The 17,915-nt window shown below is 37.7% G+C and overlaps 1 protein-coding gene across 3 annotated transcripts in view; it reads right to left on the bottom strand.

Annotated features, from left to right (window-relative positions):
• CNTN1 (contactin 1) overlaps positions 1–17,915 on the bottom strand; it is a 270,443-nt gene that overhangs the window by 234,425 nt on the left and 18,103 nt on the right. The window lies entirely within an intron of this gene.

The following is a 17,915-nucleotide window of genomic DNA, read 5'->3' as shown; positions in this document are numbered from 1 at the left end:
ACCTTTCTCTGCAGCGTATTTTTTTCACTCTATTACAGAATCTTATGCTCTAGTCAATTGATTGCTGTCCTGTCCCTCAATTATACATTTTTTTTCCTGCTGTGCTATTTTGCTTATATTCTCTAACTGAAAAAGATATTTTCACCTTTGATGATAAATTATACCTATCTTCTTTTTTTAAATATTTTATTGATTTTTTACAGAGAGGAAGGGAGGGGGATAGAGGGTTAGAAATGTGGATGATCAAGAAACATTGATCAGCTGCCTCCTGCACAACCCCTCCCGGGAATGTGCCCCTAACCAATGTACATGCCCTCAACCAGAATCGAACCTGGGATCCTTCAGTCCACAAACCAACGCTCTATCCACTGAGCTATACCTACCTTCTTAAGTAATTTCTTCAAAATCAGCTTCTCTTCCTCCTTCGAGATCTCCTAAGCCAGATGTTGGTTCTCCATTTCTGAATCCTAAAGGCAGTTTATTTGTATATTTCTTGGCATGTTTATTACATTATTATATTACAATAATATGTGTACTTGATTTTTTTTCCTTAGTAATAAATTTTAATGTTAATAGAATCATATTTTATAATTATTTAACATCTACTAAATTTCATACAATGGATTACGGGCATTATTTGCTTTAAGCTTTAATATAAACATAGACTATGTAAAATTACTTTTTTCTATTTTCCTAATGAGAAAGCATGGGTAGAATGAAGTTGAATAGTTCTTCCAAAATCATACAACTAGCATAAGGCCAGTATTTGAACATGTCTCACTGCAAAGTTAGCACTCTAAGCACAATGCCTTGTAGTGTCATAGATCTATTGCCTTTATGGGGTCTTGCTCAGAAACTTTTCAGTGGTAAACCCTAGGATATTTATTACATTGAACCTCATCATTTAACCTCTACCATCAGTTTGATCTTATCTAGGCTGCTTTTATATAATTACTAGAGGCTCAATGCACAAAATCACTCATGGTAGCCCACTGCTGCTTGCAGCCCCACTCACCGACCTCATGGTGACCAGTCATTTGGTCATCACGATTTTTTCAGACACTGGCTTTTTATATATATAGATAAATGTTGGATTCTCGAGTCAATATTTTTTAATGTTTCTGTCTCCTCATTACACTTCAGAATTTTAATTAGAATATATTCCCAGCTAAAGAACAAGTCCTAATCAATCGTTTTTATGCCTCCCCTGCCTTCTAGCAGACTCCAATTGCTTTGTAGACCTGAATTGACAGCCATTATGATTAGCCTGGAAAGCTGAATTTTGTCAAGTTAATTACCAGTAATACACACTGACTTTGATTCATGAGTATGGCTTTTAGCAAGGCTCTTAATGTGAGATGTTAATCAGTCAACACTAGTTTTCACAGTTTAATGGAAATGTAAAAGGAGAGTTTCAGGGAAAGCCCAGGCAAGAAGGACCCTGGTGTGCGCTGAAAAAAAACCCATAAAATATAAAAGAAACATTCACTTTAAAGTGTTTTGGGGCTACTTGATCATGAAATGAACACTCCTTTCACTGCTGGAGCTGAAATCAAATCAATTACCAGTGCTCTTCACCAACCCAGAGATAAATTGAGAGATTGTACTCGGCCTTTCAGGTACAAACTTCTCAAACTAAATGGAGTTGTGTGGCACCACGGGTAATTGCAAAATGGCAGGAGAAAGAAGAAAATGTACTCTTGTAAATATAAAATATTTAAAAGGTATTATAAATATAATATATTTAAAAGATATTACATAGTATTTGATCAAATTGGAAATATTACACAATCTCTTCTTAATTCAATGTTTAAAATGTTACTGGAAATTAGGACATTCATGACCTAAGTCCTTTATGCAGTTTGTTAAGCTTGTTGGCTTTCTTTGTCTCATCTGAAAAAAATATCTTGGAAAAAGACCTCTTTACATGGACACATTTGAAAATGACAGCATGATAGGAAAATAAAAGCCTTATGTTTTGCTGCCAGTTTTTTGCTACTAAATATGTTTTTATTTCTGGGGGAAATCTGATTTTTATAGCATATGAGGAATTCAGGTTTTGACTATATATTTTAGCCTCTAGTTTTAGGCAATTTTTATGACCAAGAAAAAAAAATACCAGAAAAATAAATGGAACCTCATTTGGGTTTACAAGCTCTTTGTTACCAGGGAACACTGTACTTTAATATCACTGGACTTTATCCATCAAATTATACAAATCAAGTATGACATGACTCACAAAGTATTATAACCAAATGCATTTGCTTACAATAATCATAAATATCCTCTCCAGGTCCACCTGTCTCCAATCAAAGCCCAACTTCATACCCAGGAACCACATCTTTTTTATACAGACTATGGCTTCTCATCTCTCTATAGGTTGATTGGAAGACTAAATTTCCAAGTAAAAATAACAAGGCAGTTGTAATTTGTGAATCAAATTAAATATATATACCAACTTTATATGCAAGGTCAGAGAAAGGGGGGAAAAAGCCTGCTTCATTTACTAATATATACACAAAATTGAACATTTTGATATTTAAGAGGACTATCAAAGAATGCTACTGGGTTAGAAGTTTGACATCAGTGAAATAAGTTAAAAGAAAAGGTTTTTATGGAATTAACTCCTGTCAGCTGATCCAAACATTTAGACAAATAATATTGTAGGCAAATCATTAACACTTCAGTGTTATTCTTTTTCTTTTTCCTCAATAGAGGAACTAATCAATTTCTGAACCAATGGCGATTTCAATCTTTTTTTCCATTTAAGACTATTGCAGTCGGCATTTTCTTGTGCTCCCTTTATATTAGAGAAGAAAATAACTCAATCCTAAAATTCATTTTTCTCAGCACAACATGAGACTGTTCTATAAAACTATATGACACCTTCTAGGACTATTTCTTTGAAATTTGAGAATTTGGACAATGAATAAGTAAAACATATTTGATGCAATTTTATATTAATAAATCATTATGATAGATCAAAATACTATGTTACCTTTCTATCTTGAACTTGTGGGTAGACATTTTCCTCATAAGATTATATATTATCATTTATCATTGGTCTTTTCATTATTTCCCACATCAAGTAATAGTTATAAAATTAAATAGGATATTTTCAAAGATAAACATAAAGTTGACATAACTTCTCGTAATAATATCTTATCAGATGCAGTTACTGAATACATTAAGGAAAAATAATTGCCCACATTGAATATGATAGGTTTAAAATTGCTTTAACCCTTCCACACCGTGGGGCAAATAAGTTAATGAACAATTTTCCTAGCTCTCCTCATTTGCAATTTAAATTTTTCTCTTTTGTGGTATAAATATTTATTTTCAATCACGTGAATATTTGCAGAGTTCTCCCTGTACCAGGAATATAATGATTACCAAAGCCAAATACCTACTTCCCAAGTGTATATCATTTACTGGAATATTACAAATCAATAGATGTGTGTTATGTGCTTATTTTGTTCATTTATCAGAATTAATTACACAACTAAAATCACTACTAATCCTCTCACTCAGAGATAACCAGTTAAAATACTGGAGTATGTAAATGCAGTAGGTGTATTTATTTGATTGAAGTATATGAAATCACTGTTTTTGTAAATTAGACATGGTCAATAGCAGCAATAGCATATAAGTCAATCTAATATATTTCATTGGGTGTATAAACTACCATCCACGATAGTTGGATATTTCTTCTCTCCTGAAGAAAAATCTCTCTAAGCAAAACATCTAATCTAGAGAATATGTACCTTTTTTTTCTTTTAATAATTATTTTCAAATTGTACTGAGGATATTTTGCTCAACTGTTGCTTTACTTCCCATTTATGTTGTTTTGAAATTAAATGACTGCTTCATCCATTTTTCTCCTTTGTTTTCTATTATCTATTAAATCAATTTTATTCAAAAATGTATTTTACTGCAAGAGAAATTTCACTTGACCTACATTTTTTGCCTTTTGTTAACAGAATTGCCATGGTATTTTCTTTATTCTTAGGGGGAAAACACAATATATTGTTATATCCCCTCCATCATTCCTCACATACTATAGTATCTTTCTCCCTTGTTTTCCTGTAAGTCTTGTCAATGGGTGGTCTGTTTAATTGACTTTGTCAAAGAAGAAATATTGGATTAATTAAACAATGCTTTCCCCCCCTAATTTTTAAGGGTCATCTTTTGGTGTAGGTGTGTTTTTTTCTTCTTCTTTATTTTTCCTAAGTATATTTTCTTATTCTTTCTATTTTTTGCTTAGTTAAATACTTAATTCACTTATTTTCAACATGTAAAATAATTTTATTCTGAGTATGGCTTAGACCCATTACATCATTTAATATGTATTTTTTCTCTATTTTCTAAGCATGATATAATTGTGGAAGTGAATCTTGGATTTCCCAAGAGTTAATTAGGAGTCATTTATCTCTATTGTGGCAAACACTGTAGGTGTTTAGATACCAAATCCCCCTTTTCATCTGACCTCCTTCCTGTAGAAGTAAAACAGCTAAAATTCTCAATAAGTCCTTGCAATTTGGGGGGAATGTGTGGTCTAGTTCTAACCAATGATATATTACAAAAGCCGCTGTACTACCAGAAAAGCTCTCTAAGAGATCTCATAGGGCTTATGGTACTGACTGGCTTGTTCCTTTGGTCCTCTGCTCCTGTGCCTGTTCCTGCCTGGAATGGGATCATATGCCCAAAGGTTTTACAACCATCTTGAACATGAGGATGAAACCACATACTTAGAATACAAACTCAGGAGAAAGAGCAAAGATACTTAGGGGTAGCCTGAAGCTGATCCATAGGTCCAAGTTGCCTATCTCTGGACTTCTTGATTCATTAAAAAAAAAATAAAGTCTTTACTTTGTTTAAACCACTTTCATCATGCTTTCACTTTCATGCAGCCAAAATTAATCTTAGCTGAAAGGATAGCTGTAGTACATGTTGTCAATTCCCAACTCATCTTTATTGGTCAATGTGCCTGATCCCCAGCTGCTGTGAGCTTACAGCTATACTCTTCTCTGGAAAGCTATCCTGGACTGAGAAAAGCTGCCTCACTCTGGGCATAGCCCAAGGTCAACAGTTTAGCAATAGAGCATTACAAAAGCCAGCCTCTCTGGTGAGCAACATACAAGTTTCTCAGCCCAGAATAAAAGGAGACCTTCAGACTTGGGGTAGAGGAAGATATTAGATTGTTTGGACAGGGCAACATAAAGCAGTTATAAATACCATACTGCCCAGTTGGTGTGACGCAGTGGTTGAGTGTTGACCTATGAATCAGGAGGTCATGGTTTGACTCCTGGTCAAGGCACATGCCTTGGTTGTGGGCTTGATGTTAGGGGTGTACAGGAGGCAGCCAATCAAGGATCCCCTGTCATTGTTGATGTTTCTATCTCTTTCTCCCTCTCCCTTCCTCTCTGAAATAAAGAAAAAATAAAATAAAATAAGATTACACCAATGCTTCAAAGTTTAGTAGGCCTCTAGAACCATTTTAATGTACTTTGTGAATATCCAGATTCCACTATAGACTTTTAAATCAGAATTTCTATAAGAAGAGGTTTAGGAATAGGTTTTCCAAGATGGCTTTGATGCTTTGCCAGATTTAAGAAACACTGGTTTACCTGACTGGAAAACAAGGATGGCTTAAAAAGACTCAAAGAATTCTCTCATTGACAATGACCATTTTGTTTCACTATTATATTTTTCCTCTGAATGGGTCAATTCTGTTTCTAAAGCTATTGGTTTCTATATCTTGGTTTCCCCTTCTCCCATCTGTGGATTTTCATTCTGAGATTCTTTTGTTAGCATATGTAATCTTGGGAGAGCTTTGCATTTGTGGCAGGAGGATTATTTCTACCTGAATAGTAGACAACGATTGGATACTTTTGCTGAAAAACTCAAGTAAGGGGTGGGAAGTAGATTTCAGTAATCAAAATCATTTAAACTAACTATATCAATAATAAATCACAAACTTCAGAGGAGACCAAGATAGTAGCTGTGCAATTTAGCCAGGCCAGGACTTGCTGGCTCTAGTTCATGTTGAAAACAAAAGCAGGCTTGAATTCAACCAAATGTCACTTGTTAATATAAACTACAAAAAAACTGATGAAAATTAAAGTAGAACAGAAGATGGTTTTAATAATTTCACTCACTAGCATTTAGCTTAAAAATCTACCCATTTCTTTATGTGAGGTATGTCCTTCCTGGATTATATTCAACTTGAGTTATATTCATCTTTAAATCAAGACAGTTATAGAATACTAGAGGCCTGGTGCACGGATTCATGCACCAGTGGGGTCCATTGGCACAGCCTGCAGGGATCAGGCTGAAACCCTCAGTCTAATAATGCGTGCCACTCCTGCCTGCCTCTCCTGTTCAGTCCAGCCTTGCTGTGCCTGCTGCCACCATTCTGTTGTGGATTCTGGGCTGTGGTGGTCAGCAGTGAGCCCCATGTCTGGCACCCATTGGTCAGCTCTGCTGTGGGAGCACAATGATTACCAGGGGACAGCTCCTGAATTAAGCATTTGCCCCAGGTGGTCAGTATGCGACATAGTGACCAGTGGACTGGCTGCTCGGTAGTTCAGTTGCTTAGGCATATATATATATATATATATATATATATATATATATATATACACACACACACATACATACATATATATACATACATATATATATTATAATTCTTTTCCATGGAGTAAGGAGCACACAAAGGCAGAAATGTCTAGGCCCCACAAAAGTCATAATGTGACCCTACTAGCATCTCTTCCACTTCCTTTTTATCATTTTTTATATTTTTAAATAAATCTCTATTGTTCAGATTATTACGAATGTTCCTCTCTGCCCCGCCCCCCCCCTCCCCCATTGCTCCCCTCCACCAGGTTCCCACCTCATCTTCTGCCCTTTCCCCACTGTCCTCATAGGTGCACAGTTTTTGTTCAGGCTCTTCCCGCACCCCCACTCCCCTTTTCCCCGAGAATCGTCAGTCCACTCCCCTTCCATACCTCTGATTCTATTATATTCAACAGTTAATATTGTTCATCAGGTTTTTTAATTCCCTTGGCTTTTAGTTTCACTTGTTGATAGTTACGTATTTGTTGATCATAATTTGTTGATCATAATTTTTATCTTTATCTTCTTTCTCTTCCTAAAGAACCCCCTTCAGCAATTCATATAATTCTGGTTTGGCGGTGATGAACTCCTTTAGCTTTTTTTTTATTTGTGAAGCTCTTTATCTGGCCTTCAATTCTAAGTGATAGCTTTGCTGGGTAGAGTATTTTTGGCTGTAGGTTCTTGCTATTCATCACCTTGAATATTTCTTGCCATTCCCGTCTGGCCTGCATGGTTTCTGTTGAGAAATCAGCTGACAGTCGTATGGATGCTCCTTTATAAGTAACTACCTGCTTTTCTCTTGCTCCTTTTAATATTCTCTCTTTGTCTTTTTGCTCTTGGAATTTTAATTATGATGTGTCTTGGTGTGGTCCTCTTTAGATTCCTTTTGTTTGGAGTTCTGTGCACTTCCTGGACTTGTAAGTCTATTTCTTTCCTCAGGTGGGGAAGTTTTCTGTCACTATTTCTTCCAGTATGTTCTCAGTATTTTGCTCTCTCTCTTCTTCTGGGACTCCCATAATTCTGATGTTGGTTCGTTTGAAATTGTCCCAGCCGAAACCGGTTTGGCTCAGTGGTAGAGCATCGGTCTGCGGACTGAAAGGTCCCAGGTTCGATTCTGGTCAAAGGCATGTACATTGGTTGTGGGCACATCCCCAGTAGGGGGTGTGCAAGAGGCAGCTGGTCGATGTTTCTCTATCATCGACGTTTCTAGCTCTCTATCTCTCTCCCTTCCTCTCTGTAAATATCAATAAAATATTTTTTTTAAATGAAATTGTCCCAGAGGTTTCTTACACTATCTTCAACTTTCTGGATTCTTTTGTCTTCTTGCTTCTGTGGAGGAGAGTCCTCTAGCTCTTTGTGTTCCAAATCTTTTACTTGATTCTTGTGAGCTTCCATTCTGTTTTTAGGACTCTGTATAATATTTTTTATTTCAGACAATGTATTCTTTATTTCCAGTTGATCCCTTTTCATATTCTCATAGGTCTCATTTATTTTATCGGTCTTTTCTAGGAAATTCTTGAAAAACCTTATAACCATGGTTTTGAACTCTATATCTAGTCACTTCTTTTCCTCCATTTCTTTTGTTTGTGATCTGTTTCCTTGTCTCAGCATTTTCACAGCTTCCCTGAGTTGGTAGGGTGGCTTTGTGTGCTAAGGTGTCCTATATGATTCAGTGGGTCAGCCTCCCAGTTACCTGAGGTGGACAATCTTGGTGTAGCCATTTGTGGGCTGAGTGTTCAGTCTTGTTGTTAAGCCTTGCTTGTTGTTGGTATCACTGGAAAGTGCTGATCTCTAAGCCAATTGGCTATGAGGATCAGAAGTGTCTCAGCTAGGAGGGTTTCTGTATTCTGCTTGGATGGGGTGGAGTCTCGGGGTGGCACAGACAAGCTTTGGTGAATTCCGCAAAATTGGTTGCAGGCACACACACCTCTTTGGTATAGGTGCAGACAAGCTTTGGATTCCTGTCTGTTCCTCCCTAGGAGAGTCCTATTTGCGGCAAACGAGAAAGCTAGCCACTGGGAGGGCTTTTGTGTTCTGCTTGGATGGGGTGGAGTCTCGGGGTGGTGCAGACAAGCTTTAGTCAGCCCCTCCCTTTGAGGGTCTGGTTTCTGAGTTCCACAGTAATGGCCGCTGGCTTAACATATCTCCGAGAGATCTCTGCCCACCTCCTGACAGTCTGGCCTCTCCCTGCCTGGGGCCATCTATCAGAGCAATAGGGTGCTTCTGTTTTCCTCCCGAACAAGAAAGCTAGCCCTACTGTTAGCTGTCCGCCTTCTCCGCGCACAGGGAGTAAGCCTGCAGCGAACTCGGCCCACCCTCTCCGTGCTCCGCAAGCAAGCCAGCAGCAAAGTCTGGTGGCTGCCTTTTCTCGTGCGCAGTTCTCCACACCTTCACAGTTCCTGAGATTCAGCGTGCCTTCTCTCTCCTTCCCAGATGGTAGAGCGTCCGGCACTTCAGGGCGATGTTTCCCGTTTTCCAGTTCTAAATTCAAATTTGTTGTGGTAGGCTGCATTCGGGTGTCTACCCTATGCTGCCATCTTGGTTTCTCCCTCCACTTCCTTTTTAGATGAGTCTTTATAACACACAAAATTTCTTGGGCACATTAGCAGTTCCTATATTCTAGTATGACTTTGCTATAGCAGAAGTAGGACAGAGTTCCTAGTTTGAATGTCATCCATTGTCATATTTCTCCCCATTTTTGATACCTTGTGAGATTCTCATAGGGCAAAAGGGTGTCACCAGAAGCAATTTCATAAAAAAAATACATCAAGTGTTTCATAAGATAAAATACTTTGCAGTTCCAGTTCCTCTGCTTCTTGAAAAAATTATAAAAGCTAAATCTAGAAGTTTCATGTGAGTCAGCCAAGAAACTTCTAGTAATAAACATGGAGGTCTAAAGCATTTGAAAATGGCTTCTTTACTAGATAATTAGTTTGGTTATTAGATAAGAAATCTATAAAATTGTGGAACAATTTATGTTAGCAAAGTGAAATCTAATATGCATGTAACAAATAACTCTCTTAAATAGCTAAGAATTAGCATTTACTGAGCACTTCCTATGTACCTGGCATCCTCCAATAAAACATATTGCCTAAGGTAAATGCTTTTATAATTAATACTAGAGGCCCAGTGCACAAAATCCATGCCCAGGATGGGGCTGTCCCTCAGCCCAACCTGTACCCTCTCCAACCAGGGATCCCTCTCACAATCCTGGACTGCTGGCTCCCAACTGCTCATCTGCCTGCCTTCTTGATTGGCCCTAACCACTTCTCCCTGCCAGCCTGATTACCCCCTAACCACTTCCATGCCAGCCTGATTAATGTCTAACTGCTCCCCTGCCAGACTGTTTGCTCCCAACTTCCCTCCTCTGCCAGCATGGTCACCCCTAACTGCCCTCCCGCAGGCTTGATTGCCTTCAACTGCCCTCCCTTGCAGGCCTGGTCCCTCCCAACTGCCCTCCCCTGCTGGCCATCTTGTGGTGGCCATTTTGTGTCCACATGGGGGCAGCTATCTTGATCTTGTGTGTTGGAGTGATGGTCAATCTGCATTTTACTCTTTTATTAGATAGGATAGAGGCCTGGTGCATGGGTGGGGGCCAAGTGGTTTGCCCCAAAGGGTGTCCCGGATCAGAGCAGGAATTCCCTTGGGGCGTGTGGCGGCCTGGGTGAGGAGCCTGTGGTGGTTTTCAGGCCAGCCTAGCCCTTCTGGTGACCCTAACCCTGGTATCTGGGGTTTATTTATCTTCTACAATTGAAACTTTGTAGCCTGGAGTGGAGCCAACCCTTCTGCTCACTCAGTGGCAGCAGCCATTTCTGTTGGGGTTTATTCTCCTTCTATAATTGAAATTTTGTAGCCTTAAGCGGAGGCCTGGGCTGACCAGGGTGTGTAGAAAGCTTGGCTTCCTCCATTACCTGGAAAACCCAAGCCTCCCTCCTGCAATCTCCATGGCTGCAGCCATCTTGCTTGGGTTAATTTGCATAATTGCTCCTGATTGGCTGGTGGGCATGGATGGTGGGCATGGCTAGTGGGTGTGGTGGAGTGGTGGTTAATATGCATATTACTCTTTTATTAGATAGGATTTTACAGATAATAAATAAGACCTAGAGATTTTAAGTAACTTACCTAAAATCATAGCTACTAAGGACAGAAATGAAAGTCAATTAAATTCTATATAGTTCTTTAAACCTGTTATACAGATCTTTCCTCCAAACAGCTTTAAAGAAAAACATACTTGCTAGAAATTTTATCAAAATTTTACTGCATTATTTGTTTTTCCTTCAATGTACATACAAAAGATTCCTTATTGACTGTGGTTTTGCTTTACTTTATTAAGAAACATATTCAAAGTTACTAAAGAAAAGTTATACTTCCTGAAAGCTTTTCCATCACTAAACTTATTTTAAAATATTTTTAACCTGTGCAAAACTACAAAACTAATATTATATACATTATTTATAAAACAGTTTTACATTATACATAAAATTTGTATACTCTGTAGGGAGAGAATGCTACATAATTAATTCTTAGCTATATAAGTGTGCATGTGTACATCTGCCAACTGGCAGATTCTCAGTAACTATTTCTTTTCTACTAGTTTGAGGGCAGCATTTCCTGTCATGTGCCTCAATAAACTACTAGCTACTTGAAGGCAAGGACAACGTCTAATAGACACCTACAGTCCCTTTCCCAAAGTCTAGGGCACAGTATGCTTTGGATTAGATTTTTTTTTTCTAGATTTTAGAGTTTTGGAAGGGTATATACCTGTCTAGAGTAGCAACACCTAAACAAAGACATCAATATTTTTTCAGGAAAAATTCTAAATATTTACATGAGACAAAATAAAGTATAAGTAGCCTCAAATCAATTCAGAATAGGTTTTCTCACAAGTGAGTTCAGGTCACAATCAGATGTTGTAGCTAAATGAGTCACAAAGACTGCATGTTTAGAGCTCTGTTGATTTTCAGAATTACAAAAGAGGAAACGTTGACCTGTACTCTTTTGTACCCTGTGTAGCTACACCATGAGGTACTTATTAGTTGATGGAGAAGTCTATTGTTCCCCATAGCTCAGATCTGTGCAGTATGCCCCAATTCAGTAATAATCACCTTTTGGTAATAAATTACAAAAAATGAATTTATTAAGTTATGAGATTGAGTATCAAAGTAAAATTAGTATTTGTTTTTGGTCATGAAAATAAGATCATATTTTAGAGTTCTTGCATAAAATAATTTTAAAACTTAGTGGAAAAGGTCCAACATAAAAGAGAAAACAGGAGCAGGCCCAGAGTGTTTTTAAGGTTACCACCTATGTCACTTATTAGGTTGACATACTAGTATTTGGGGCAGGGAATGTGATATAAAAGGTGGAAAGTTGAGCACTTGAAATAGTTATGAATGAGGATCGAGAGTCCTGCAACCTTTTCATAAGCATCATTGTCTGAAACAGGACTGATAAGTGAGGATTTCTAGATTAACTGTGATGCTTGGGATTTGGAAGGAGAAGATGGTCAGCTAATAACCTCTTTTCTCAAAGGCAAAAGTGTATTATCTTTGCTTTATATTTTATACAATCATAGTTGGACTTTGGTTTAAATAATCTCATAATATTATTTTCAAAAAATGTTGAATTACACAAAAAACAATTTTAGTTACAGTTTCTTTTTCAAAGGGATTTGTCATATGATTAAATTATCCAATAGTCATATTATTTACAATTCCAATAAAATTCGGTTTTAAGAAACACAAAATGATCCCACAAATTAAATGCTATTTGGCTGTGTGTCCTAATCATTTGTATACTACTCAACACTTATGTGTGTACACACACACACACACACACACACACACACCATTGAGACAGTAACTGGTACTTTGACTGAGATCCATCAATAGTGTTTAGCAATAAAACAGTATACTCTGAAGTAAATCTCTGAACATCTATGAAAAAAACTAGAACTTGTGACCAAATTACTGCTAGTAAACATGCTCTTCTAAACTTATCTTTTTTAGTCTGACTTACTTTATAAACAAATTTGAGCAGACTAGTCTAAGAAGAAAGCCACATTATTGAAGGTCAAAGTGTTAAGATCAGCTGAGTAGACTTTTTAACAATATTCTACTCTTATCTTTAGCCTGGTACTGACACATGATAAATACTCAATAAATACTTGTTCTGTTGTCTAAGAGCTCCCACAGTTATGCATTATGTACTTCCTCTGAACCAATAGCAATATATTAAGCAAATAAGAGTAATTTATTTTACTGATCTCAAAATACAACGAGATAAGGCAAATTCCACAATTTTACATGAAATATAGCAAAGATCTGATCCTGATGCCAACTTAAATGCTCTTTTCCAAAAGCTTCTGCTTCCTTTATTTCAGCTGCTATAGTTAGCAACTTTTTATATGCCAGATGATCAGGTTAAGAAGGACTGCTATTTAGAAGTTGTTTATACAATAGCTTAGAAATTACATAACAAATTCTAGAGCCAGAAGAATCTTATGGTGACTAAAGGATTAGACCTATATATAAAGCGTCCCTAAATATTGTCTTCTGAAAATGTAACTATCCTCAAATTTAAAATCAAAGTGACTATTACTTCATTTTTTCCATTGAATTCACAAATAAATTACTGATGTATTTAGAATGATCGAATATTACACAAGAATATGCATAAATATGCATTATTCCATCTGATGAATCAGCAGCCTTGCATCTTAAGCACATTACTTCCAACAGAATAAGCAGCACTTCTGTCCTCAAGGGAAAGATGACTATAAAATTACTTTAATTGTCCAGTGTTTGAAAAGTCTTGAACTGTAATAACATGCAGGCAATCAGAGAGTAATGATCTCGAATAGCCTATCTTAAAAAACTTAACACCTAATACCATCTGAGGTGAAGGTAAGCAATTTCAATGAGGATATCTAGACACATTGAGAAATAGGCTTTGATGGAAAGAAATCTCAAATTTTCATCAGATGGAAAGCCAGGGAATAGACCTGCACAAAACAGTTTGTTCAAATAAATAACAGCAGAACCTGGGAAAACTGAAGGATAGGTGCAAAGTCTGTTAAATCTGATTTCAAATCCCAGCCTACAGTTGTGTCAGTAATTAGGAAATCTCACTCAGCCTCGGTTCCTTCATCAGTAGAGGGAATGGTAATCTCTGTCTCACCGTGTCACGAGGGCATTCTATTCAATTGCACAGCTCCACCATGTTGGGCTTCAGCCTTTGTGCTTATAGGGCTTTTTTTTGCTCATTGGGACAAAACTAGATTGATAAACTAGACAGATAAGACTGAATTTAATGAAGCCAACTCAATGTTGACAGGAAGCCTCCTGAAAATTTATTTTATTTTATTTTGTGTGTGTGTGTATGTGTGTGTGTGTGTGTGTGTGTGTGTGTGTGTGTGTGTTTTATCACAGAAGGCATTATAAAACGTTCATAACTCTCAGGAGTATTTTTAAAATGATTCAGCAGGTTATTGGTTTCCATGCATTGCTTTAAAAAAGAAATACCCGGGGCGGAGCTTGAAGATGGCGACCTAACAGTCGGACTTGTTCTGACTCTGGTCCCAGAACAGATAGAAACAGCGTCTGAGTCGCTCAGGGAATGTTGATTGGCAGCTAAGGGGCTTCGGAATTCTCTAGGAAGGTAAGGAAAGGTCCGTTGGACAAGATTTCCTGACCAAGAGGCCAGCACTGCCGCGGCTGCAGCGGCTCTCCCAGCGAGCTCTCGCGGAGAGAAGGCAGCGCCATCTTACCAGGAAAGGAGGAACATCCCTGAGGCCTGGAAAAACACGCAGCGGGGAGGTCCATCAAGCAGCTGAGAAGCCCGAATCGGCACGGGCGCGTGGAATCCGGGGAGTTCTTCGGTCACCCACGGAAAGGTCAGAGTTTGCGGGGACAGCCTAGGGGACCGGGGTCCCGCGGCCCAGGCGGCTACGGTAGCCGGGGAGCTCCAACCCCTCCCTCAGGGTAGCCGGGAGCGCGCACTACCGGCCGCCGAGCAGCACCCAAAGAAGGCTGCAGCGACACCTAGTGCTGGGTTTGACGTAATCCTCCCCAGAAGCGGGACTTTTTTAAAACGCCACAGGTCACTGGACAGAGCGTTAAGAATCTCGGCTGTTTCGCCAAGGGCGGAACATCTGGACACCTTGGTGCCTGATCCCCTTCACCCCCTTGCTTCTGAATACTAGGGAAGGACTGCCCAGTTGGACATATCCGGGGAAATTGCAGGGGGAAATTGCCTTCCTGGAAACAAGGGATCTGTACTAGAAGAGATAGTCTGGGAGCCAGCTGGCACCCTGCCAGCTAGAGCCATAGAGAAAGAAGACCAGAGCAACCAAAAAGACTGGGAGGTCAAACCAGTAACACTGACACCTAAGAGCTGAATTACAAACTGCACCCCCCCCCCTTTTTTTTTTTTTTTCCTTCTCTTTTCTTTTCTTTTATCTTTTAATTAATCAAAAATAAATGGACACAAATAACTAAGATATAGTCTACTTAAAATTAAGGATTACCTTACAAATCTGAGGTGCAGTGGAATGCTGGGAACTGCAAGACTTTTTGGGCCGAGAATCAGGAGTGCCAAATACATTAACAGAGGAAGTGAATGACCACTACTGGACATTTTTATGCTAATTTTACTATTATTTTATTTTCATTTTTTACCTCTTTTATTTAATCTTCATTTTTTATATCTTTTACTTAAGAAACGATTTTTTTTCCTTACTTGATTTTACCTTTTTAATTATTACATTTTTCAATCTCTATCATCACTATTACTACTGCTATTTTGCAATTTTTTTTTTTTTTCCCTCTTCAGTACCATTGTATTTTTTTTCTTTATTTTACCTTGGGAGTAACCTTCATTCTATTTTAATCTCTACTATAGCATCATTCAACCCTATCTCAACTCGACCTTTACACCATCACTCTCTTGCTAAACTTTACCCTTTTAGTCTACGGTTTATCCTATCCCTTTCCGGCTTTAGTTTTTCCTCCATTCTTTCTGTATACCCCCTGCTAAAACTCTCACTATACTTATAGACCTATGTTCCAACCCCTGATCCAAGTGTATAAATACCAATCTCTGCACTATATTAACTAGTTAAAAAAAAAAAAAAAAAAAAAAAAAAAGAAAGAAAAACTGTTCTCCCCTCTATCCTTTTCGCATTGTTTGTGTGAAGGTTGATTATTGTGAATTTTTAGGCTTGTTAGTGAAATTGTTATGATTATTACTGTGTTGTTATTGTTGCTTTGTATTTTTTTTAAAAAAATACTCTGTTTTTGTTTGTATCTTTTACTTCTGTATATCATAGCCTTACTTAATAATAGGGGATATTGTAGTTTGTATTAATCTCCAAGTATTGTTACTGGCATTAGCTGGGTTCAGTGGTTGTTCTATGGCAGTTTTCTCCACATATATATAGTTTGTTTCCCATTTCTCTTTTAGTTTGCTTCTTCTCTCTCTTTCTCTTTCCTCTCCTTTCTTTTTTTCCCTGTTTTCCAACTTTATTTTGTCATTACTTTTTTTCCTCTTTTTCTATCTCTTTATCCCTCTTTTTTTATTTTATTTACTTAATTTTTTTTAATTTTAATTTTTACTTTTTAAAATTTTTCCTTATTTTATTTTTACCTTTCTTCCTTCTCTCCTATCCCCTAAGTTGCCTTTCTCTAGTGGTCACCTTTACTAAAGGTTATTAATATTGTAAGTACATTCCTGTTAAGTGCCTCTTGTGTTGTACCAGGTAGTGTTTGTATTTTCAAATTTTAAATCAACGCAGGAGAAGGAACACCACATAACCAGGCATCCTGAGAAGAGAGGCCATGGGGAGACAAAAACATAGTCCGCACATGAAAGAAAAGCAGGCATCACCAGAAAAGGAAGTAAACGAGCCCGAGGTAAGCAGCCTACCAGAGCAAGAATTCAGAATAATGATCATAGGCTGGCTAAAAAGAATGGAAGAGAAATTTGACAATAACCAAGAAGAAATGAGGAAGAACCATGAGGAATTGAAGAAGAACCAAGAAGAAATAAAAAATGACATCGCTACCATGAAGAACTCAATAGAAAGCATAAAGAGTAGACTAGAGGAAGCAGAGGACCGCATCAGTGAGCTAGAAGATAAGATGGAAAAAAATACCCAAGTAGAGCAGCTTCTAGAAAAAAAGATTAAAAAGCAGGAGGAGAGCCTACGGGAGCTTTGGGACATTACAAAACAAAATAATATTCGAATAATAGGGGTTCCAGAAGGAAAGGAAACTGAGGTAGACATGGAAAAAGTATTTCAAGAAATAATGACAGAAAACTTTCCTGAAATAGAGAAGAAAAAACCCACACAAATCCAAGATGCTCGCAGAGTCCCAAGCAAAATGAATCCCAGAAGACAGACTCCAAGGCACATTATAATCAAATTGGCAAACAACAATGACAAAGTAAGAATCTTAAAAGCAGCCAGAGAGAGACAGAAAGTTACATACAAAGGAACCCCCATCAGACTAGCAACTGATTTCTCAACAGAAACTTACCAGGCCAGAAGGGAATGGGATGAAATATACAAAGTCATGCAAAGGAAGGGTCTGAATCCAAGAATACTGTACCCAGCAAGGCTATCAATCAAAATTGAAGGGGAAATCAGGAGCTTCACAGACAAAAAAAGACTGAAGGAATTTATCTCCACCAAACCAGTAATGCAAGAAATGCTAAAGGGTCTACTGTAAAAATAAAGAAATAGGAAGTGAAGAAGGAACACGGGTATAGAATAAAAATGGCGTCAAATGTGTACCTATCAATAATAACCTTAAATGTAAATGGATTAAATGCTCCAATCAAAAGACATAGGGTAACAGATTGGATAAGAAAACAAGACCCATACATCTGTTGTCTACAAGAAACCCACCTCAGAAAAAAAGATGCACACAGACTGAGGGTGAAGGGATGGAAAAAAGTTTTCCAGGCAAATGGAAATGAAAAAAAAGCTGGGGTAGCAATACTTATATCTGACAAATTAGATCTCAGAGTGAAGGACATAATAAGAGATAATGAAGGCCATTTCATAATACTAAAGGGAACAATCCAACAAGAAGAAATAACCCTGGTAAATATATATGCACCCAATACAGGAGCAACCAAATACATAAAAAAACTGCTGGAGGACATTAAGAGGGAGATTAATAGCAATACAATCATAGTAGGAGATTTTAATACCCCACTGTCACCCTTCGACAAATCATCTAAACAAAAAAACAGCAAAGAAATATCGATCCTAAGTGACTCACTAGACCAGA

The sequence above is a fragment of the Pipistrellus kuhlii genome, unplaced genomic scaffold, assembly GCF_014108245.1.
Source record: "Pipistrellus kuhlii isolate mPipKuh1 unplaced genomic scaffold, mPipKuh1.p scaffold_m20_p_3, whole genome shotgun sequence".
NCBI classification, from domain to species: Eukaryota; Metazoa; Chordata; class Mammalia; order Chiroptera; family Vespertilionidae; genus Pipistrellus; species Pipistrellus kuhlii.
Note: the sequence above shows the minus strand (reverse complement) of the source record. Positions and strands in the feature narration are given on the sequence as shown.